This window comes from Podarcis pityusensis (genome assembly GCF_964106645.2).
Source record: "Podarcis pityusensis genome assembly, chromosome: 7".
Lineage (NCBI taxonomy): Eukaryota > Metazoa > Chordata > Lepidosauria > Squamata > Lacertidae > Podarcis > Podarcis pityusensis.
Window position 1 is genome coordinate 49791637 of NC_138031.1, and position 24379 is coordinate 49816015.

Consider the following 24379-nt stretch of genomic DNA (forward strand, 5'->3'; position numbering starts at 1 on the left):
TCCCCTCGGATTTTCACGAATGCTGATTGAAGGTTTCTTCCTTTTCAATGGTGCCAAGAGATCTAAGATGTCGTCGTTGTAGATCTCCAAATAAGAGACTTTCAGGGAAGACTGCCACTCTGACCACTCTTTCATTTCTTGGAAGAGAAGCTTTATTGCCCGAGAGATGATTCTGACAGTGGGATCGTTCTCTTTGTCAGCTATGTAAGCCACTCCCATGGAGTATGTTTTCCCAGATCCTGTCTCACCATAAGCCAAAACCGGGGAGAAACACAGTTTCTCTTGCTCAGTAGATGGGTCGAAGACATAATTATATGTGAATGCTTCGTCAGTACATAGAACCACCTGCTGTTCTCCAGGGACAAAAGTCAAACACATCTGGCAACTCTTAAAATGTTATTTAGAAATAAGGGGGGTGCACTTCAGTGCCACCTGCACATGGATGATCCTGGCCTCTTCTTTCAACATTTTATAATGTTATATTCCTGTGCTCACCCACACCCTCCCGTGCTGAAGAAAGTTCCAACGTGAGCTCACAGGACGGCGGAGGCCAGCTCGCCCCCTCGCAAAGCCCCCCATCCAGCCTGCTGGTGCGCCCTCTGGAACTCACACCCTGGTTCATCATAATTTATGAATAATTCTTTTCTAATGAAAATAAGATGATTCATCTTATTGTGTGACTTCTTGAAAAATGATTATGTAACATACAACCACACCTATATGAATTTTAAAAAATTGTACTTTCACAGATACATAGCAGTAAAGGTGTTAGGCTATAGAAATATTCACCCAAATCCCATTTCCCAAGAACAGTCCAAACTTCTTGCTGCAAGCGATGAAAAACATGGAATGTTTTGAAGCATGAACTATTCATCTACCTAATGAAACAAACAGGAAAGAACTGAGCCTAGCAATAATGAATCTGTCATTATCCAGTTTCTAATTTTTCTAGTCTTATGATCAGATCTCCCATTTCAGTTCGCTTTTCTTTAAAGACCTCACAAAAATTGCTCAACATTTTAGTTACAGGTAGGTAGCCGTGTTGGTCTGCTGTAATCGAAACAAAATAAAAAAATTCCTTCCAGTAGCACCTTAGAGACCAACTTAGAGATCAACATTTTAGTTCACATTTCTCTAAATTTTCTTGCATGCATTTTTGCCTAACACAAGGCATTTTTGTACATCATTTTCACAAATATGTTCCTTTTTGCATACATCTCTCCACTATACATATTTTTTGCATTTTTGTTGTTGTTGGAGAATTGCATCAGAAAATTGGGGAAATTTGTGCAAATTTCAAAGGACAACTATTTCACTTGTCTATTGTTTTAGGAAATGCGAAGTAGCTATATTTATATTAAAATGTGAAGTAAATTTAATTTCTCCCTCATCCATAGTCTTGAGAGGGACATTTGAAATCAATGCAAGAAAGAGAACAGCTCGATTGCTACAAGTAGCCAAAGTTTGTGTGTGTGTGTGTGTGTGTGTGTGAGAGAGAGAGAGAGAGAGAGAGTGCAATTTGATGACAGGCTGGTTATCATAATTACAAGGGTTAGAAAAGTTTTTGCCTGATATTACTTATTTATTTAAAATATGTATATACCACTTTTGAGAGTATGCTCTTTCAAGGCAGCTTTTAATTAAACTAGAGCAGTAGAATTACACACACACACTCATAGGTAAAAGACGAAAAGATCAGCAACTTGCAAAACAGGAAAGCGTTCCAAAATTACTAAAATTTGATCAAAGCCATCAGCAAAAGCAGATCAGTAATAATTTTGGGAAACCCTTCAGGGGAAAGTCCATGTTAAAAAAGGTGAGTCTTCAGATTTTTCCAAAAGATCTGCAATGTTATGCTCTGGCAGAGTCCAAGAGGCAATGAATTCCAAAGCCACTTGGCAGATGCACAAAATTGCGAGCCGCTTTCAGCTCAATATTTGTAGTTGGAAAAGCAAAATAGAAATATTATATCAAATAAAATAAAAAATGCTCTCTGCCTTCAGCTTGCCCATTTGAATGGTCCTGAAAGAAATGGAAGATGCGCACAGCAGCATGAGGCTCTTGTGCTTCGTTCCTCAAAATTTAGTGGCACTATGGGAAAACCAACCGGAAGACTAATTGTATATCAAGGAGGCAGTGATTCTAACATTGTTACCCTTCTTGCCTCTGTTCCTTCCCCCTCCCTGGCAGCTGTTAAGTTTTTGAAGGTGTGAGAACCTTCTCTGATGTCCTACCTAATCAGCTGGGAGAAAGTGAAGCCCCCCCCCAGCTGCCTTAATCAGTCTGAGAGATTAGTGCTGGGAACCTTCTTTAATGTTGGAAATTGTTGTTGGAGGGTGGGGCATTGAAAGGAGGTGGTTATCTATAAAATCAAATGGTTTGGAGAGGGTGATTTAGAAGCTCCTGATCGGACTGATAGGCTGCAGGGCCGTGCAATCTAGGCTACCTGGGGGAGTCACTTTGCCACTTCTTTGGGGCTCCCAAGTGCATGTCCTGGTATGTATATATATTGCTTGCTATTTAGGAATAAAACCTTCTCACTCGTGTTTCATATTGCTTCTGAATCCTTAACAAAAAAACCACCTTGCTTTTGGCAAGACATACCCATGTGAATCTTCCACTTGTTTGTTTCCTATAAACATAATTTAACAAATTGGCCCCTAGACTATGCTTCATTTTTATTCATTCATTCATACAAAATATATTTGATAATATATTTTTTCTGAACAGGTAGTAGCAAATCTGTAAATATGTCTGCCACCACTGATAAAAATGCTTTTAAAATACTTTCCAGAACATGAGGAAAGGCAAGTGCGAAGCAGGATATCCTTAGCACAACACTCATTTTAACGGATATGGAAAGAGCCTTTGTTTATAATGGTTAAAAACACCAGTTTATGTTAGCTGGGGAAACAATGGTATCACAGAAAGCTACTGATTGTGAAGTATTTCTTTTATTGACATAATTAAGTTCAGTGCTCTTCACTTTGAATCACAGAAGTGATTTGTGGAACATACATACATAGGCTAACATACATAGGCAAAGTGAAACTAGCCCAGTTCAGACGTAACTGGAAACCATGGCTTCCTCTATGTGAATGAGCTGCTGTGAGCCTTGGGCTTGCATCGTCATCCCCTCCCTCTCCTCTTTCGTAATCAGAAGTGTCTGCTTTTGATTTTTAGGTAACCACCATTCCCTCAGGTGTCTCATCTTAACAATGGGCAATAAACTACTGTTTGTTCTACTAATGCAGCATTTGTACTTCCATCTACTTAAGAGCAAGCCCCTTAAACACAATGTGATTTTTTTCTGAGTCAACATGCATAAAATCAAGCAGGCTAGCCTATTTTCCCATATCATACTGTACTGTTCTTCATGCGTCGAGTCGTTTGGAAAGTAATCCTCTGCCTTCATACATTGCTGACTTACATGCTCATTGTGGAACTTTACACTCTTCCTTGTTATACAAATGATACAGATATGTTCCCATCTGATTTCCTTACTTGTGTTTTTGGAGGCAGATAAAGTGTGATCTTTGAGAAAGGAGGAGGAGGAGAAATGTTTGTTTGTAGCTGTCTATTTTCCTTGGCTTGGCAGTGACAGGGAGAAGCTGCTAACATTATTTTGACTACATTGTGCCGAGAAACCATTTGGCAAAAAGCCTCAGAAATGGGAAAAGAGTTTTCCAGCACTTTCATGCACTCTATTCTGCAGTGGAGCTTGCCTTGCCAGCTTTTTAAAAACGAAGAAGAGGAGGAGGAGGAGAGATTATTGAGTACTTCAAAGTCAGGAAATGATAGCTTTACAGTTGCTCATGCAATCTTAATTTAGCTCGCTTTCTGGTCTCTCCTGCGCAGCAACCTGCTGGTTGTCGACAGGAATGAAGTGCTCTGTAAGCAAAAGTTAATCTTCAAAATCAATCAGCATAAAGGAAAACTGAACCAGCTGGAAAGAGCAGCACAGTAACCAAGTGATACTGTCCTGCAATTTTCTCATTTGCTAGACATGGTAAATAGTTAAGAAGGCAGGAACCATCTCTTTTCCTCATCCCTCTTTTCCCAGCACCCCAGTTATTGAAAGTCATCAAGGGAAGAGAGACAATCTTGGAACACTGCTCTAAAAGAATAGTATTTCTACTTCTGTGTAGAACTTGTTTGCATTTCAATTTCCCTTTCAGCTATAACCATTCAATTATATATGAAACAGTCAAAAAACAGCTACATTAATTTTGTTGCAAACAAGGTGCATAGTAGGGTTGCCATACGTCTGGAATTTCCCAGACATATCCAGAATACTGCAGTCAGCAGCAGTGTCCAGGCGGAAATTGGGAAAATCTCTGGGGAAATCCAGACATATGACGGCCCATGTCAGCAGTGTCACTTTTGCCCATGTTCCATAAAAATATCACAAAAGTGGCAAAACACAGCAACTTTTCTGATCGGATTTTTGCTGTGGCAACTCTAATTTACTAGCTCACATATAACATATGTCATTAAATAAAATGAGTCAATCCAAATCCCTGTTAAATGTGCACTCAAAACCAGTACGAGATTGTCCATAACAAATGTTAGCCCTTTATGAAAACATTTTTCCCTTCAAAGGTGTTCCATTTTATGTGTACAAACTTAAGCATTTACAAGTCTTCACATTATTTATACATTTGAATCTGGGTGAAAGTAGTGAAGTGATCTGTTACAAGGTTTCAGTTCTATATGTGCAAGTGTAAAGAGTGAAATGCAAATTTTCTTCAATTTTTCAATCGACCTTTTCACTATGCTGTGACCAAGACCTGCTGGTTGGCTGCAGGGTCCACTACACTGGCACCACAATGCCAGTCATTCCTGGTTATCAGCAAACAACCAGAGAAAAGGCAGTAAGGCAAGGCTTAATACAGGCATAGGCAAACTCGGCCCTATAAATGTTTTGGGACTACAACTCTCCTCATCTCTAGCTAACAGGACCAGTGGTCAGGGATGATGGGAGTTGTAGTCCCCAAACATCCGAAGGGCCGAGTTTGCCTATGCCTGGTTTAATAGGTTCCCTTGAGCTATGGTTACCGGATTTTTTTCAGTGAATCCGGAGACACTTTTTTTTTTTTTAAAGCTGAATAGCAACAGGGAGTCAGTAGTAGTGAGGCCCAAGCACATTTTCTTTATTTCATTTGTATCCTTCCTGGGGGTGGGAATCATTTTGTCAAGTTAAGTGGTTAAGGCATTCTGAAAAAAACAAAACAAAACAAAACAAAACAGAATGTTTTAAGAAAAATCAAGATGCCAGTTTCACAAAAAGTACTGCCTACCCCCTCCCACTCAGCTGCCCTACAGCTGGGGGGAGGCAGTGGGCGGACTGTTTGGATTAGTGGAGGCTCGGGAGTCGCGGGTGGGCGTCCGTTGCCCAGGAGGGGAGGAAGGCACGTGGTTTCTCTGCCAGGCAAGGAGCAAAGCCCTTCTTTTGCACTCTTTGACCCACCTCCGCCTCTGCCTGCGCAAAAATTATCTTCCCACCCCTCCAGCTGCATATTACTCCAGGAGAGCAGGGTGTGTGGACCAGGTGAATCTGTACTGCCGGGCATCCCCGGTTCCCCTTCGGTAGTGGCAGCGGCAACGGCAGTCAGCAGCCCAGAGCCAGCCTAGTAGCACAGTTAGCTCAGGCTGGCTTCAGGAGCTGCTCGCTGCCGTGGCGCCCACAATTTTTCCTTGCAGGAAGTCCCCATATGGTGTGTTGCACAACTGTGCCTTGAGTGGTGCAATTTCCACAGCAAGCAACTTGGGCTCACTTTGCACCCTTCCAGTTGGGTGAAAAATAGGTCCATGGCTGAAATGGCAAACTCAACTGGTTAGTGACCTAACTAAATAAATACTGTTCGGGAAACGTAAGGCTATGTGTCGCCTTAAGAGTACTGGCTAAGACCCTGGGCCAATGATGGGGCAGAAGGGCAAATTCACCCGCAGCCTCAAGTTCAAAGGGAGCCTCAAATACAGACAATTTCTTCCTTTAGTTTTGTTAAATCAGGTCTATTTACATACCGTCTCAACTTAGGGCTCCAAATTTAAGCAAATGAGACACTTGATTTGGAAAAGGCAATAATTAGTGCATGTGCACAAAAGAAGGCTAGAAAAACATTTAAAAAAAACCACACACAAAAAACAGTATGTCTCATGTTCTTTGGGACATGAGGGAGGCCTTTGGGGGTGCGTGTGTGTCGGTAGATACCACATTGATAACCTCTGTCACAGCCAATGACAGTAAGCATAATGTCAATAAAAAGAACAACTAGGATATGGGGAGGACAGCAAGTCTCTATTGTACTTACATACATCCTTGTTTTGCACAGTGTCCCACAGGGTGAAGCTCTGAGAGTCAAAGTGCTCAGGAACATATTCAGAACGATGGCAAGGCTAAGCGCCTTGGTAACAGACCCTGAAGTATTCTGGCATTCATATATAGAAGCTGCGCATGGAGAAGAGGGAAGCAAGACTGTGCCAACAGCCATACACAATCTTTATAATCATGATCCTACTGACCCCTTCTTCTCTTGTAGCTTTTACGTAAGAGGATGCCTTAATAACATTTTAATTGATGCTGAGAGTAATAAGGTGGTAACAAGATGACTTTACTTCGGGGAAAGCAGGCAGCAGTCAGTCAGGTAGGTAACATTCACCTTCCTACTGTGTTAGTCCTCACCTAAAAGATCCTGTAATTTAGCCTTTTGGAGCAGGCCTGCTCCTGGAGCACATTTAGCCCTCTGGTGACAGCTTCCTTGTATGTCACTCCCTAATTCAGGCAGCCTATTCTGGTGAATTTCAAGAACCATATTCAGTTGACTGGAGAAGATGATTTCTTTAAAAAAATGATTATTGTTTAAGAGACATTTTTCACCTAAGAAAAATATGTTAGCTGCTCTTGAAATCTCAACCACAACGTCTCATCGCACCATGAAAGCACTCTAGTTTCTTCCCTCCACTCCTCCTGAACTTCAAACGCTCCAGTAATCCCTTTGACCTCCAAAGGTCAATGACATATAAAAGTATCTTTCTTTTGGTGTAAGATCACATTAATTATCCTTCCATAGCCTCTATATTCTACACATACCCTTTAAATCGTCCCGTGAAATATAAAGATGAATATTTTTCCTAGAATTATCTGGAAATAAATGTAATAAATGTTGCATGGGTAAAACTGAGCCATTAATTTCCAATGTATGTATTTCAAAGCTATAATACCACAACAGTTATTAATGCTACACAAATCATAAAAGTACATCAGCCATGAGTTTTTACACCAACTGATGTCAAAGCTAATACATACATTTCTAGATACACTACAAAACATACAAAATGTATATGAGATTCTGGCTTTGTTTTCAGTGACACTAGTGTTTGCAGAACTTGCTTTTAAATAAGGATCAAGAACAGTTTCATTTATATATGTATGACCAATAGAGATGGCCAATAACTTTTCTTTAAGACTAGAAAATGTCATGGCAGAGGTCAGAAATGTCAAGGGCTGCTTTATATGCAAGTTGAAGTAGGAATTTTGACAGGTGCAGCTTGACTGAAATTTCATTTATATGCTGGTAGATCATCAAGATTTCTTCTCTTGCTCTCCTTAATTTAACTGTGGGAAAGAAGTTTACTTGGAGGAAAGTATCATATCACATAAAGGCAGTGAAGAAAATAAAAGTATTCAGTTGATTCAATACATGATTTAAGGAACAACTGAAGTAAAATTATATGTCCATAGTATAATATTTTGGAGTTATACATCAGGTTCAAAAGACAGAAACAGTTGGAAGTTAGGATGAGAGGCATTATTACTTTTTATGAGATGTTCCTTCAGCAAGATGGTCTAGCTACGGTAATTTAAATAAAATGCTACCCGGTGTTTTTAGTTAAGCATGTGATTCTACTAAACAACTTACATTCTACAAGTACTGTATCACAGAACCTGTAACGATAGTAAGCATGAAACCAGGCAGAAAGCATTTTTTCTTCCTTGGCAGGCAAAAAACGTGAGCAGCCAGATCAAAGCACAGCTCTGTGCAAAACATCAACACCTTTGCAAATGAATATGAAAGGACTTTTGCTAAAATACAAATCCAAGATTATGCAAGCAACCTCCCATTCATTTGCAAGCAAGATAAGGAGGAGATGCCTAGATTAAAATGTACAAAGGGGTTTTTATGTTCACCTATTTGTAATCTGAAGTCCATAGAGATTTGGAGTTTTCAGTTACCAATACCGAGAAATAAAATGCTTATTAAGATTTTTTCATTAAGAGAGATATTCAACCTTCTCTTTAATTTTCTGCATCACATTTAATGTCCTAAAGTTAGACCTGTCCTTTATTGGATCTCCTGAACCATCATAATTTTTTAAAAGAAAAAGTGGCATTAAAACCATTTTTGAAAAAAATGTGAAACTGTGATACAAATTATTTTCTATCCAGTCAACTCCTAACATGACAAAGCTATGGCCATCATATAGCTTCTTAAATTCTTGTTACTGACTTTGGCTGCAATTCTCAAACCTTGCTTTGAATTAAACTACTTTGGAAGCTATTGTGTGAGAATTGTGCCCTCAAAATATCATGTTGCATTCCAAGCCCCATTCTTTTCACTAACAAAATATAGGGAGGTTGTTTGTGCATTTTGTAAAAAGCCATTATAGAATTTCTCTAATAGGATTTACACGTTTTGTATGACTTCAGAGAAAATGTTGCCATTTCCTTTAGAGAAAATGATGCTTGAAAGGATGGTGGAGGAAGCTTAAAATGAAAATCAGGGGTTTAGTCTGAATGTGATCTCTTCTTTTTTTCCTTCAAAAAAGAAACCTCATTCTTAGTGTCTTGCAACAGTGGTACAACGGGATCACTGGATGCATAGTTTTAATTTTCAGATTAAAAGAACACAATACTAGCTCAATGGGCCCACCCCATTTCCTGTTAATCCTTTGCCACACAGATCTATTGTCCCACTTGAACACACTACAAATGAGGAATAAGCCCTCTCCCTTGAGCTACTTTATTTAAACAGGCTGGGGGGGGGGAGAGATTCCATAGCAACCCTACAATAGCTTTTCACTTAGCCTGGACTTGTAGTGCTAGTGACTGCAACAGATCTGTATAGTTCAAATATTACAATGGATATGAAGAAAAGAGCAGCTGAAACATTGGATGTAGACTATAACACGATTAGCAGCACACAACTAATCAACATCACACCTGTCCTGTATCCCTTCCAGTAAGACCTAAGCATGTACATACCTCTGAAAGAGGGCAGATAATGGCACTTGATATTTGCCCGATAGCACAGAAATATGCACCAGCACTTGAAGTGTACAGACCATGGAAATTATTTACTTCTAGCAGTTAGGTCCCACAACATGAAATAGTGTTCTCATGGTGCATGGTAGAGCCAAGTATCATAATTGAGCTATGACAGCACAACAAAAATGAACCTGGAGAATATTACATGAACAGCCCTCCAGTTGTTGTTCAGAGATTTTCCAACAGCAATTTTTAACACAAGGTGGTGATTTACATCTAATGTAGCTGTAGTGGCTAAATGACAGAGCTGTAAACCAGGAGGCTGTTGGTTCAAAGCTTGCTCACCAACACAAATTCACTATTTGGTCCTAGAGGAGCCACTCTTCACCAGCCTCAGTTTCCATTATGGGTGATACTACTCAAGCCACATCATAGGGTTGTTGTAAGGTTACTGTGGTTGTATGCATATAGATTCTTTCACACTTCAAGCACAGTGGACCAGTGGCCACAAGGCAACACAAGCCTGCTGTCCACTGTATAAACATTCAGTGGAATGTAGGACATAGTAAGTTGCCTCAGACCACTGGTCCAATTAGTGCAGGAGTGAATAGCAGCAAGTCTCCAGGGTTTCAGAATGGCATCTCTCCTAGCCCCTTCTCAGAGGTGCTAGAAAATGAACCTGACTCTTCCTGCATCCAAAGCGAATACTGTGCTACTTAGCTACAGCACCCCCCTGAACTTTATGAAGGGGGCTGATATACACCATAATATCATTCAACAATATTTTTAGTGCAAAAGGAAGAATTATTCAAGAAGATTTAGCTGAACTTAGATCCCCTTCAGATCAACAGCTAACTTTTCACATTGATTCCAATAGGACCTAAGTACTACTAAGTTTTTTGGGATGTGAATATGTGAAACAATGTTATGAATATATTGTAACAGTGCAGTTTTGTTTTTTGAATTCTGTATTAAATTCTTGTGCCTAGGGAAATGACTGGAGATTGGTTTTAAAAAAGAGTACTGATTGTTTCTTGGATGAATCAGCAGATTGCCTTAAGGAGAGTTCATGCATCTATGACTTATTATTAAGATGTAATTCCAAAACAGCTGAAATGTCCTAGTCTGTTGTTGAGTGAAGAGGAAATGTGAGGACCACACATGGATTTTGGTGTTTAAATAATTGCCCAATAATATTGTCATTTATTATCTAGCTTATTTGGAATATATTTACACACACATATATATATACATGTCCTAATAGAATTACTGCCTCTACAAAAACATATTCAGCTATCTTTAGTCTAGATTTCCTTCTTATGAACTAGCAAGCCCTTGTTTAAACCAAATCTATACCATTAAGGACCTCAGAGGTAGCCTGCCATTCAGTAGCCATTCTTGCAAACCTCTGGCATATGAAAGGAGAAGGAGTTGTTGAGAAATTGTGGTTCCATGTAGACATCAAAGACTTCAGTTTTTTGCCATTATCAGTTTGGCTTTGAAGCAGCCCTCAAGTCTATTGTTCTCAAGCGGAAACTCCAAACCCAAAGTTTAAACATTAAGTGGAAGGAAATACAACTGACATAGCCTTCAAACTTCAAGAAACCTGAGAGACTAATGACATGTTGCACTTGAACACAGTACCCTGATGCCCCCTTTTAAAAGCAGAAGTGCTTCAGGGAGGGGAAATGAAACTGGCAAGGGAGGAAGGTGGTCTTTTACCCTTTTCTCACCTCATGTTTTCCCCATACCAAATTATCCCCAAGTGACTTTTCAAATTTATCTTTTCCCTAGCTGAAGATGTTTTTAGATGTTTTCAATCAAATAATTTATTTATTTTATTACATATTTTAATATGGAACTACCGGTATTCAGTGGGGACTCAAACTATGCAAGCGAAGTAAACCTTTGAGCTTTTACTGCATGTGAGTAAAAAGCTAGTACAGTGGTACCTCGGTTTAAGAACAGTCCTGTTTATGAACACTTTGGTTTACAAGCTCCGCAAAACTGGAAGTAGTGTCCCGGTTTGCAAACTTTACCTTGGTCTAAGAATGGAATCCGAACAGTAGAACGGTACCAGCGGTGAGAGGCCTCATTAGGGAAAGCGTGCCTTGGTTTAAGAACGGTTTCGGTTTAAGAACAGACTTCCAGAACGGATTAAGTTCATAAACCGAGATAACACTGTAGACTGGCTGCTTGCTCTGACCAGTAATTAGCCAGGATGGGCTGCTGGTGGGCCTTACAAGTGGATGCAAGTCTTCAGGCACTGCCTGGATAGCTAATAAACCTCAGAGGGAGGCATGGTAAGGTGGCAGAAGAGAGAAGGCAGAGGCTGTCTTGGGTGGGTGAGCAGGAGAGGAGGGCAGAAAAGAGAAAATAGTTGATGGAGAGTGTTAGGCTCCTACCAACAACACCTCATGATGGTGGTCTGGTGGGAAGATAGACTAGGGAGTGTAGCCTGCTCCTGAATGGAGCAAGGAACAATGGGGCTAGTTCTAATCTATGATCCTGTAGCTCAGTGTACTTGGTTTGACTTGGAGCAAGGGTTTTATTCCCCCACCACACACACTTCCCAATTGGTGGGCTCTAGAAGATGTGGCATGTGGGAAATAGGGACCCTGGGCCACTAGGATCCCATGGGGATCTCTAACTGTATCAGAATTGTGGGAAACACTTAGAAATCCTGTGAGGGGGACATAGGAAGCTTCCTCAAATCAGGGCACTGGGAAACCTGATGTGTTTTTTTTTACCTTACAGCATCAGAGCTTTCACACAGCAGTGTACTGATCTGGCTGTGATCTAACTCTGCTGTACCATTTAGTCCTGAATAAAATCAGTTTGGTTTGGTTGATTATTCATTTGGATCCTGGTTCTACTTTGAGCTGCTCAGACATGTCTTTCTTGCCCCAAGTAATATGGTTATGCCTTCCCATTCTGGAGCAGCGGGGGGGACGGGGACCAAACAATCCTGAATTAAGGGCCTTCCTCAGCTGCTATGCACATCTGGTGCATTTTACACCCACCTTCTCAAAAGATTCTAGTTTGCTTCTATACTGTTTGCATTATTACATGGGATTAAATTATTTTTCATTCTTGCCTCCCCTTTGTCACCATGCTGAGAAGAAAAGTAGCTGTTTCCCTTTTGAAATGGGCATTCTGTTGTGATGGACAGAAATCAGTGGTTTTATTTTGTGTGTGTGTGTGTGTGTGTGTGTGTGTATAAAACCAAATAGAGTTGGTTAGTCCTGACTAGTGTCTTATACACAAGACCAGTAAAAGCAGATGAGTCTTACCAGTGCTTTGGAAAGGGAGTGCCTAGAAGGCTATTGATGGGGATTTGGGGATTTCCTTAAAAAAGGCTCAACAATTTTCGAGGTGTCCTGGTTTTTACTTCTTGAAATATGGCAAGCCTAGACTAAATGGGCCATTGGCCTGACTCAGCTGGCTCCTCTTATATGTTATGTAAGATGCATCTCCTTCAATTCTGTTTTTGCACAACAGTTCTCTTCACTCTGTTTGGCACCTTAGCCGACAAGTAGGATAAGGGAGTGGTCCTGAATAAGCCAGACATACCTGCACCTGTTGTGTAGTCTGCAAAGGCAGCACCCTATCTTCTTTGGTCCTAAAGACCACCTGTCAGCTATGTGGACTTGTGGACCCATTTGCCCTGTGGGCATCAAGTAAGCGCCATTAGTTAATCTAAGAGGCTTTGAATAAGAGGTGATGAGTGCAGCTCGCATGTTTTCCCAGAATGCCCACAATAATATTCCAGTAATCTATGCCTGGTGAAATGAATGTGGGTGAAATATTTAGGTACATGCCCTAATTCCTATTTGTTCCTCCCGCTTTCATCACCAGACAGAGTTCTCTGTCTTGATTCTGCAGAACCAAATGCTGATGAATAAACTTGTGGGATTCAGTGAAACTTCAAAAATAAAATAAAATAGGGTGTTGTTGTTTTCTACCTGCATGTACAAACGTCTACAAAATCCAAATCTTTGTGGCAAACAAATTCACTTTGGTCTTAACTATTCCCTAATTCACCTGCTTTCTTTATGCTCCCTTTTTAGTAATAAATTACAGTTTATGTTCTGTGAGAGATTAGTTTTGCATTCCCAGCTCAATACACTTTTATTGACTTAAGGCTACATGTTTAAAAGGAACACGTGTTCCTTCTGCTTTGTTTTTTGGTACATATCAGCTCAGATGGAGCATCTGGTTTTCAATGAAGCCCTTCTTCATAAACAGTTTTCCAGCTGTGTGGACTAAGGCCCAAGAACGTCAAGTATGTAGCCTAAAACCATACAATGAACCGGTAGTTCATTTTGGAATTAGAATCCTGACCTGCTTGGCTTTGAATAGTTTCTGTCTGCTTAAATATTGGAATCACATTTAGAACGATAGGTTTATGTTTTATTTGTATTATGGCTTATAGCAGGTGGGCATTCCAAGCCAGCTTTTTTGTTTCTTTGTTTTAGGCTTCGTTGAGATTCATACTTGCACAGCCAAACCTCATAGTTCTTCAATAAGCATAGCTAGTTACTTTGAGAGAGTTTCCCTGATGATAAATCAGTTTTACAGATCCTGCTTTTACATTCTGTAATAGATTGCTCTCACTACATTTCCATGGTCCCTGGGGAGACAGAAAGGGTGAGTGGCAGCAGAAGGGGTGAGTGGCAGCAGCAGTTGTGTGATCGTCTCTTTTGGTGGCAGGGAACAACTTTGTTAGTCTTCTCCTAAAACCTGCTCTGTCAGTGCTTAGAAACAAGCATATTACGGTAATAGTTGCAGTCACTAAGTGATAAATATGGCCATGTGTGCACATTATTACTCTGAGGGCATGATGCTGAAAGTTAAGACTCCTTATAAAGAATAATCAGGACACCATGAGTAACACTGAAAAGGGCTACCTATGTGGATCATTGTCATCAGACTGAGAGTCCCCATGCCCCCACCAGTGGTCCCACACAGTATCACACATGCTATAGAGCCTCTGAGTATGATGATATGTGCTTTTAAGCTTTATGATTGAGTTAGAGATATATTTATTTTTTGTTACTTATAACAGTTACAGTATTTTAAACCTATCTTCACCTCTATAGGTAAAGGTAAAGGGACCCCTGACCATTAGGTCCAGTCGTGACCAACTCTGGGGTTGCGGCGCTCATCTCGCTTTATTGGCCGAGGGAGCCGGCATACAGCTTGCAGGTCATGTGACCAGCATGACTAAGCTGCTTCTGGCGAACAAGAGCAGCGCTCTTTAACCCACAGCGCCACCCACGTCCCTCTATAACAAGGTGGCTAACAATTATCATAACTGCCCCCCCCAACAATAGACTGAAGATTGAACAGTACAGTAAATCTTAAGTTACAGTATAATTTGAAATAGAAGAAAAGGTATGGGCCAGATTCCGCTGACCCAGGGCACCAGCGGAAGTCAGAGCAAGGACTCCCACTAGCATACGGTGACTTCCCCTTCTGATTCCTTGCATACCCCTCACACCTCTCCCAAATCTACTGGAGGGTCAGGAGAACCCCCTAGAACAGTATATGGAGGAGGATATGGGAGATTGTTCCATCAGCTCAAGTATTTTTGTTTGTTGCTAGGCAGAACAATTGTATTAGCCCAAAGTTGAATTATATGCAGTGGCTCTGCTTCCAAAGGCAGCATCTAAAAATACCTGCTGGAAAAACATTCCTGTGGTATTTGGATAAAATGCTTAATGACCTCCTGTCTGTCATCCTAAGCACACTTAGGCCCACTTCTCATGAAGCAGCCACCATATAAAGGCCCATTGAGATTGCATCCACAGATCTGTGGGCAGCAACTTGCTGTGTAGACTGTACAGTTGTCATGTGTCCTTCTTTAAGGAAGGCAGACCTCTAATCTAAAACAGAAAATGTGTCATCTTGAAGAGCTGCCTGGTCTAAGTCTGCTTTAAAGACAGAAAGCCAAAACAAAGAAGTACATCAGCCTTGAAGAAGGGAGAGCATGTCCTAGGCTGGACTTTTTTGTAGGTGCAGGAAGTTAAGGAAGTTGTCTGCTGTGTCCATAACAACTGCTCCATTGCAAAAAAATTTTTTGGGGAACTTAACTCCTTTTACTTTTAAATAAACCAGTACAAGGTATGATTTTTCAAACAGGACGGAGTTCCGCAAAACCCAGAATTGCTGTGTGCACCAGTCTTAGGTGCTCGGTAGTCATGATCCCCTTTCCCATGTGGCAATTAAAACCCCAATGGGGGGCGTCATGAAGTAACACTCCCCACGGGGCTCTTTCAGATCAGGAAGCACAGGCAGCTGGTTAGGCTGCAGAGTGTTGAACAAAGGTTTAATGGGAAAAAATACATTTGTTATTCATGGCTACCACACAACAATAAAATAAGCCACATCCAACAAAACTATGAAGAAATGCTTAAGTGTTCTGTAAATGAGACAGAAAAAATGGAAGCCTCTTTTTGCAGGTGAATAAATTGGAGGACAGATTTCAGCACAGCACTAGCTGGAACAGTTAACCCCAGTTGTTTTGTTCAACCTGGTCTATGTTCAGTCTGCTCATCTAGGATTAAATCCCAGATATACATGCTTTTCTTTTTCCAGATCTGGCGTAACCAACTATGTATTCGGGAGCTTCATTATCTGTATGTAGCCCAGAAAGTGCTTGCTAGGAAAGTTGCTTTAATGTCTTTAGCGCCTGACTGCCTCTGATTCACACTTGAACAGCTTAAGCTGCACCAGTCTTTTATTATTTTCTCACCTGAACTTTCTTTAAAAACAAAAATTGTTTTCATATTGGGCACTGGGCAATGCTAAACTTGTAGAAATGTAGGCCTGTTGATTCAGGCAAATGAGCTATATCCATTTGTGTTTTAAGGCTCAGCCTTCCTAGAACAAATTGCACTCCGAACAAGGTCCTTTTTGGCAGCACCCTCCATTTGTTTCACTTTTAAATGCCCTATTTTTCCTTGCGTTTGTAGCCCATTTCATGACATGTGCATGATTTACCCCTGTCTTGTAAGCGGATACATTTGCATGCTATGACCTGTAAATCTGCATTTATTAATGGCATTTATTAATGGCATGTGAACTGTTTGTGCTATTTGTTTCAGCTGTTAAGTGGTTAGTTGAATACATAGCCCTCTACGAGCCTGGTACCCCACAGGCCTGATATGCCAGACACTTGCCTGCTCCTAAATACAGTCTTGGATTGTGCTAAGCCTAAGCAAAACAGTATTCATAGTCATCATGCAACTATAATAGAAACAAACCCTACCCCCCCAAAAAAAACCCCAGCACAAATGGCTATTTTTTAATCATTTTCTTTGTTCTAGTTTTCTAGGTTCCTCATTTTCTTACCAGATTCAGACTATGTCTATATGTGCCAGAACTGTAGAGAGGCTATAAGCTGCTGCTGCTCTTCTTATGACAAGTCTTATGGCCCTATTCCTTTACTGTCACTCTGTACACTTGTATGTATTTATTTGAGAGTTGCTTCTTCAGGGCTGTGCTGGAAGTGTACACAACATTTTTAAAAATGGTTCAAAATAACAGCAAAGCAATCACCTTACCCTGCCAGAAGGGTATCCCCATCCATGCCTTAGGGATAGGTGTGGGTATACCTCTTTAAGAGGCTTGTTATGTTTTGGAGATAAACCCTCTGAGTTTTATGTGGGAGGGTGGAACCAGAGGCACCCTGCAGATGTGTGTATGGAAGCTAGCACAGAATAGGGTACATCACAGTGGGGGCTGGATATTGCACTGCTGGTACCAGATAGGGACTTGCAGGAATATTGTGGGGGAAGGGAATCATGTGATAGGGATTTAATTTCTATCATGTTGGAAAGCCCTAATAATAACCTAAACATTACATACATGGGATGAGCATCTGATAAGTAGCCAGGTTTTTTTCATAGTACTGGTAATAATTTGGGCTGAGGGCCTGGTTTCTCTTATTGTGTCACGTGAATTAGTTAATTTAATTAACTAAATTGAAAATGAAAGGGTAATCTGATACAGAAAACTTGGTCAAAGAGAAACTTGGGGAGGCCTACTATGACTTTGGTATTTTCTTGTAAAGCAAAGTATGGAAAACTTAGAAAACAACCTTTTGATTTCCTTCCTTTTAAAAACCAAAAAAATCATTTGCATTGGGGGGAAAAGTCTGTAAGACAAAGGATTTTAATTCTTTTTGATCAGAGCTTGAAGAAATAGCAATGTTCCTTTCCGCTTCTGAAGGAGTTTAAGTATATTGGTAATTTTTTTATTTAAAATATGCAATTATTTGTATAAATGGTAACATTTTGCATTCAGTTAAAAACCTGTGGGTTTTCAGACATATGTATCTACTTAGGCCAAGATGACACAAAGTATTGTTCTAGGATGAAAAAAATTAAAAAGGCATCCTTTAGATCTTCTGTCCTTTTATTTCTGAGACTAAATCCCATGGCAGCCATCAAAGCCCAATGTGCTCTTACAATAACAATTTTACCAACCAGAACTATGTAACACATTCAACTTCAAAATGGTCACTCAGTGTGTGTTGACTCTTCTCCCTACCTCACCACAAGAGCGACAATGTGGATGACAGTAGCACACACAGCACACAGGAAGGGATGGCTGAGAATTTGTGTTAGAGGATGCTCAGTCACTGTGGGAAGCAGTGTTTGAACCTCCCCCAAGTCTGAGAGCAAGTTTGTTTACTGGGGGTGGATGGTGAGATAAACATAGAAACCTGGGGCAATTTTAAAAAGAAAGAGAAATCTATGCTTCTTTATGACAGAGAAGATTTTTGCAAGTTGGTATAATCTCTCTACTGTCCCTATGGTCACAGTTCCAAGTTCTATCTGAATCACGAAAGGTGCTTGATGTGCTGGACCAATACTTGGAAGCACAAGGGGCTGATAGTGGGCAAATAATTTGAAATGGAATCCTCAAAGAGCAGAGGTGTTACATGTTTCAAGTTCTCAAGTATGGGAGTTGGGGAAACAGCCTGTTCTGGACAGGGTTGTATTCCTCTTAAAGGAGCGGGTCTATATCCTGGGAATACTATTGGATCCAACATTGTCACTGGTAGCTTTGGAGGCCAAGAGTACCTATCTCCACCTATGGCTCATTTGTCAGCTACAGCTCTTTCTGGATGGAAATCATTACAGGTGTTGAGAAACTGGGAAAAGAGATTTTCTCCCCTGCCCCCATGCTCATATAGCTAAAACTTGGGAGTAGAACATGGGAATTAGAACTTGGCAGCAGACCAACAAAAAGAAGTACCGTATTTTTCCATGTATAAGACTAGGTTTCCCCCCTTAAAAATAATGTCAAAAATTAGGGGGCGTCTTATACTCTGGGCCATCTTCCCCCATTTTCTTAAATTTGAGTCCCTCAAATAGTTTCCACATATTTGGTTAGGTGGTAAGGCTGCAACACATCACTTTTCAGTCTAAAAAGGACACAATTGCTTACTGATATTTCACCTGGTTTCTGAACAAAACTGCATTCTATGATGGTATGAAAAATTCTCATAGGAGTTTTGACACTTGCAGAATTTAGTTGTGAGCCAACCAATAATAACATAGCAGGTTTCAACTTCAGTCTTTTTTCTGGATGGAAAAGTTAGGTACAGCATGAAAGTTTTCATCAGAATATTTCTTTCTTTGCACTCATTCTCAGCTTTACTGTTGCCCCTTGCTATCAGTACCAAAAACAATAGCCGAGATGAGACAAGTTGCAACACAGAGGCAGAAGGGTAGCTAATTTGAAATTAATGGCACTTAGTAATGAAGGATGTTTCTCAAAGGCACTAAATCTTGATACAACTATAGATCCTTAACTCTACTGAAGAATTATATTATATCTGGTACGCAGGCTGAGACCCTACCTGTCCGTGGACTGTCTTGCCAGAGTGGTGCATGCGCTAGTTATCGCCTGCATGGACTACTGCAATGCACTCTATGTGGAGCCTTTGAAGGTAACCTGGAAACTACAATTAATCCAGAATGTGGCAGCCAGACTGGTGACTGGGAGCGGCCGCTGAGACCACATAACACCGGTCTTGAAAGACCTACATTGGCTCCCAGTACGTTTCCGAGCACAATTCAAAGTGTTGGTGCTGAACTTTAAAGCCCTAAACGGCCTCGGTCCAGTATACCTGAAGGAGTGTCTCCACCCCCATCGTTCTGCCCGGACACTGAGATCCAGCACCAAGGACCTTCTGCCAGTTCCCTTACTGCAAGAAGCCAAGTTACAGGGAACCAGGCAGAGGGCATTCTCGGTAGGGGTGCCTGCCCTGTGGAACACCCTCCCATCAGATGTCAAAGAAATAGACAACTATCTGACGTTTAGAAGACATCTGAAGGCAGCCCTGTTTAGGGATGTTTTTAATGACTGATGTTTTAATGTATTTTTAATCTTTGTTGGAAGCTGCCCAGAGTGGCTGGGGAAACCCAGCCAGATGGGTGAGGTATAAATAATAAATTTATTATTATTATTTATTACCACACATCATAAATCTTACCATCTCTATATTTATTAACTAAGATTTGTAACTCAAAATGGGTAACAGTCCTTGCCACAAGAATATGAGAGATCTTAATTCCCATGGAGAAATGACTTGACATCATGGGGGGCACATGCTCCCCCATCAAGTAAAACAATAGAAATACTTACGGTAACTAACTGACCAATCTCATCGGTTCTTCCCTCCACCTAACAAAAGTCCTGCCCCCCAACAAAAATCCTGGCTATGACCATTCTTGACATTATCAAAAGCCACCAATATGTCCTTGGTTGAGCTGAGATTCATATGAATAATTTATAATTTATGCCCCACCCATCTGGCACTTTTCCAGTAGTTGATGGATTTTTGACTCTATTGCACTGAATCTGAAACTATATTTGGGATTTTTACTGATGGTAAAACTTTACTAATCATTTCATTTTCTCCAACTATTTGACATGAAGTATACAAGATGGTGGGGACACGGGTGGCGCTGTGGGTTAAACCACAGAGCCTAGGACTTGTCGATCAGAAGGTCGGCGGTTCGAATCCCTGCGATGGGGTGAGCTCCCGTTGCTCTGTCCCTGCTCCTGCCCACCTAGCAATTCGAAAGCACGTCAAAGCGCAAGTAGATAAATAGGTACCGCTCCGGTGGGAAGGTAAATGGCGTTTCTGTGCGCTGCTCTGGTTCGCCAGAAGCGGCTTAGTCATGCTGGCCACATGACCCGGAAGCTGTATGCTGGCTCCCTCTGCCAATAAAGCGAGATGAACGCCGCAACCCCAGAGTCGGTCACGACTAGACCTAATGGTCATGGGTCCCTTTACCTTTATGCAAGATGGCTATACAACCATTAATGTTTTTTACCTTCAAATTATGGATTATTGTGTTGATCTTATGAATTCACCTATGATTAAAGGTAAAGGTAAAGGTACCCCAGCCCGTACGGGCCAGTCGTGTCCGACTCTAGGGTTGTGCGCCCATCTCACTTAAGAGGCCGGGAGCCAGCACTGTCCGGAGACACTTCCGGGTCACATGGCCAGCGTGACGAAGCTGCTCTGGCGAGCCAGCACCAGCGCAGCACACGGAAACGCCATTTACCTTCCCGCTATAAAGCGGTACCTATTTATCTACTTGCACTTAAGGGTGCTTTCGAACTGCTAGGTGGGCAGGAGCTGGGACTAAAAGACGGGAGCTCACCCCACCGCGGGGATTCGAACTGCCGGCCATATGATTGGCAAGTCCTAGGCACTGAAGTTTTACCCACAGCGCCACCCGCGTCCCTCACCTATGATTATGGATTTCCAAAAGCTAGGGTCATAGCATAAGCCTAAAGTTTAACATGACATTATCCCTAACAAAACAAAGAAGACTTTTGAAGTTAAGGATAGTATTAAAAGGCTACAGTGGCTAGGAATTGTTACCAGTGGAGCCTTACAAAAATTGTGAAACATAAAGTGGAAGAGAAATGGTATAAAACTACAGACAAAAGACATTCTTAGTTTAATACTGTGAATGAAACTGCATTCCATTCTAGTATGGGGAAAAATGCAATACATCATTCCCAGGTCTGAGATCAACAAATTGAGCGGAATCCAAAAGATCATTACAAACACATTTTAAAAAGCCCTCTCATTTCCAGGATTCAGCTAAAATAACTACTTTTGATTATTTCACTTGCACTAACATGTCACAAGTAACTGATTATGGCAGTTAAGACATACGAAGGAATGCCTTGAATTGAGTCATTTAATAACGATAGTTTTCTCTCTGTGAAATAAATTTCCATTTCCCCCCACAATGCTTTCATACTTGATGCACTCGTCTCACACACCATGATGTTGCGTAAATACTGAATGTGAGCTAGTTTTCTTCTTCTTCTTCTTCTTCTTCTTCTTCTTCTTCTTCTTCTTCTTCTTCCAGAAATAGAATGTGAAAATACTTAGGACCTGATAAGTACAGGGTACAATACAGTACGTGTAAGCCCTGGTCACACATTGCATGGGCAGCAGAGCCTCATTGCTGGCTCTGCCACTGACATCACGTGCACATTGATAGTTATGCAGAGCTGCTGATTGCTGAAGGACCTTAAAGAAGATTGGGCTCTGGAAGATGGCTAGCTGCTCTAGTGCAGCAAGATGACACATATGTCATAGAAGCATTTTGTGATTGTGATAATGTGGATTGAATAAATGTAGGTTGAGCACAACTTGCCATCATACCTGTAATGAGTATGGGTTGCTCGTGCGTAAGTTGCCGCCTCTCCTGGCTTTGTTGCCTTGCTAAACCTTTCAGTCTGGGCAGCCCTTCACTTCGTGGCTGCCTCAGTCGCTAGCAGAATCCATCAGTGGGCGTTTCTTAAATCTTTTCCAACATAAAAGTTGTTTGACACCCAGTCTCCTCCTACTCTCTCTGCGCGGAAGTCTTCTGCGCAGGGAGGGCGTGGGTAGCGGAGGACCCGTGCTCTCCCCGCTGGTGTCCGGTGAAGAGTCCTGGAGCCCTTTCGCCGATTCCCCCATCAGCCCCCCTTTATCCCTGGTGTTGCGCTGATTTGCTTCCCGATCTGCGTAGCTGCCTCTCTCCCTGCTGGGCCCTTCACCAGCATCATTTGAGAGCCTTCCCTCCGCCTCTAGCTCCGATGTCAGTTCCCTGACAATACCCATATTTGGTTTTTCCTCACACCCACATTTTTCAGGCAACCACAAAGCTACTGTACAGAAAGTGTGTGGTGAATAATGTGGTAAATGTGAGCTGGATTGTGTTGATCGGCCATTAATGAAATGCAAAGCCACTGAATTTAGCTGGTGTAAACTTTTTGCAGGTGGCCCTTCACCTGGTTCTTTCCTTTAACTTTGGAGAAGCAGGGCTCCTGTCTTTAAAGCAACTGACTAAACCATTCACTCAGATCCCAAAATATTAAGACACTCCATTCTCCTGTTTGGCTCTAATACAGTTTGCTCAACTAAACATGCCATTGCTTCTGTGGTTTGGGATTTATTAGAGAAGTAAATTTCATAAGTGAAAGGTTTGTGCATGTGAAAAAGAGTGGCTTGAGGCCAAACTGGTTAATCAGTGCAACGGGAGGTTAAGAGGTAATGACAACAGCAGCACTAAAGACAGGAGAGGTACTGTGCTGCCATGGCTTTAGGTAAGCGTCAATAAATATGATGACAAGATTTTAAAAACAATAATGCAGAGGCAGAAAATCAGGGCCCAGGAGTACCAGAAGACTAAGGAAATCATTTGTGGTTGTGGTTACTACATGTAGAGAAGTTGCCAAAATAAGCAAAAAATACATTTTTGGTAAAATGTTTTATGGTAATCCTGCTAAATGTTTCATACAATGGTATGATCAAACACTGCACACTGCCACACAATCATAAGTGTTGAAACACCTATTCTTGAAACTGCCTTTCTCTAGTGATGCCCATTCTACACTTTGACTATGCTTTGTGAAAAATAAAGACACTTTCTGGAAAATCTGTCAGTTTCTAAACTTAGAATCAGATATTAAGAAAGGAGAAAACTGATTTACAATGATGGAAGCTTTTGTGGACATCTTTCTAGTTCATCAGAACTAGGATCAATGAAGTGAGGCGTATATTTATAAACACAAACTTGCACACCTGGGAAATTTGAAGATCTATAACAGGCATAGGCAACCTCGACCCTCCAGATGTTTTGCAAATACAATTCCCATCATCCCTGACCACTGGTCCTGTTAGCTAGGGATCATGGAAGTTGTAGTCCCAAAACATCTGGAGGGCCGAGGTTGCCTATGCCTGACCTATAATGTTTACTGTCCAGGTCATCCTTTTGCATATTCATCATAAAGTATTTGAATGGGCTCTATGCTGGTGTTATATGCTGAATGCTCAAGGGATGCAGAAGGTATAGTCACTCCCTCCCATTTTTGAATTCAGTTTACACAGAAGTAATATATACAGTTCTTTGTGGGATTAACAATGTATTTACGAAAAGTCATATTGATATCATGTATGACTAGTGCTTGTAATATACTGATAGATTCACCAGATACATAGGCATTATAGTTAGTAAAACATAGTACAAAGAGAAATTTGGGAGGTATGTGTGAATCAGCAGCAGAGATAACATATTTCCAGAGATATCTTTGGAGTTTCTTCATACTTCCCACACATATAGTTCTAAACTTAGCCTAACCTGGACTCAGGTAATATTAATACACCCTCACACAGTTCCTTTCAAGTTCAAGACATTATTTAGCCACATATTTCCCTTTCATTGGACGTAACCAGCAACACCATCTCTGCCTCCTCTGCTTCAAATTCTTTTCGCCACATTAGGGCTATCAGCCAACTTCTCTTCTAAGCTTCTCTTGTATGAAGCTCTATCCAGATGCATCCGGGGAGAGAGAGGGAGAGAGAGAGAGAGAATCAAAGCAGACAGTGCAGTGATTGAGCCTTTTCACAGTTAGCTGTGAAGTGGTACTCTGTTCACAAGAAAATCCTGCAATTCTCTCTCTACATCCGGCTTCTTTGATGAATCCAGCCAAGAATGTCCAGAGAAACCTCCTGTGGCTGTCTCTACCATTTAGTATAGTAAAAAGTACAGATATACAAGTGCCAGGCAGTGGTGGGCA

At 41.1% G+C, this 24379-nt stretch overlaps 1 long non-coding RNA gene across 2 annotated transcripts in view; it reads left to right on the forward strand.

Moving 5' to 3' along the window:
- Nucleotides 1-2382: 2382 nt before the first annotated feature.
- LOC308481690 overlaps nucleotides 2383-24379 on the forward strand; it is a 140739-nt gene continuing 118742 nt past the window's right edge. For both annotated transcript variants that reach the window (XR_013988811.1, XR_013988812.1), the window contains exon 1: nucleotides 2383-2496. This is a non-coding gene — a long non-coding RNA (uncharacterized lncRNA). The remainder of the gene's footprint in view (nucleotides 2497-24379) is intronic.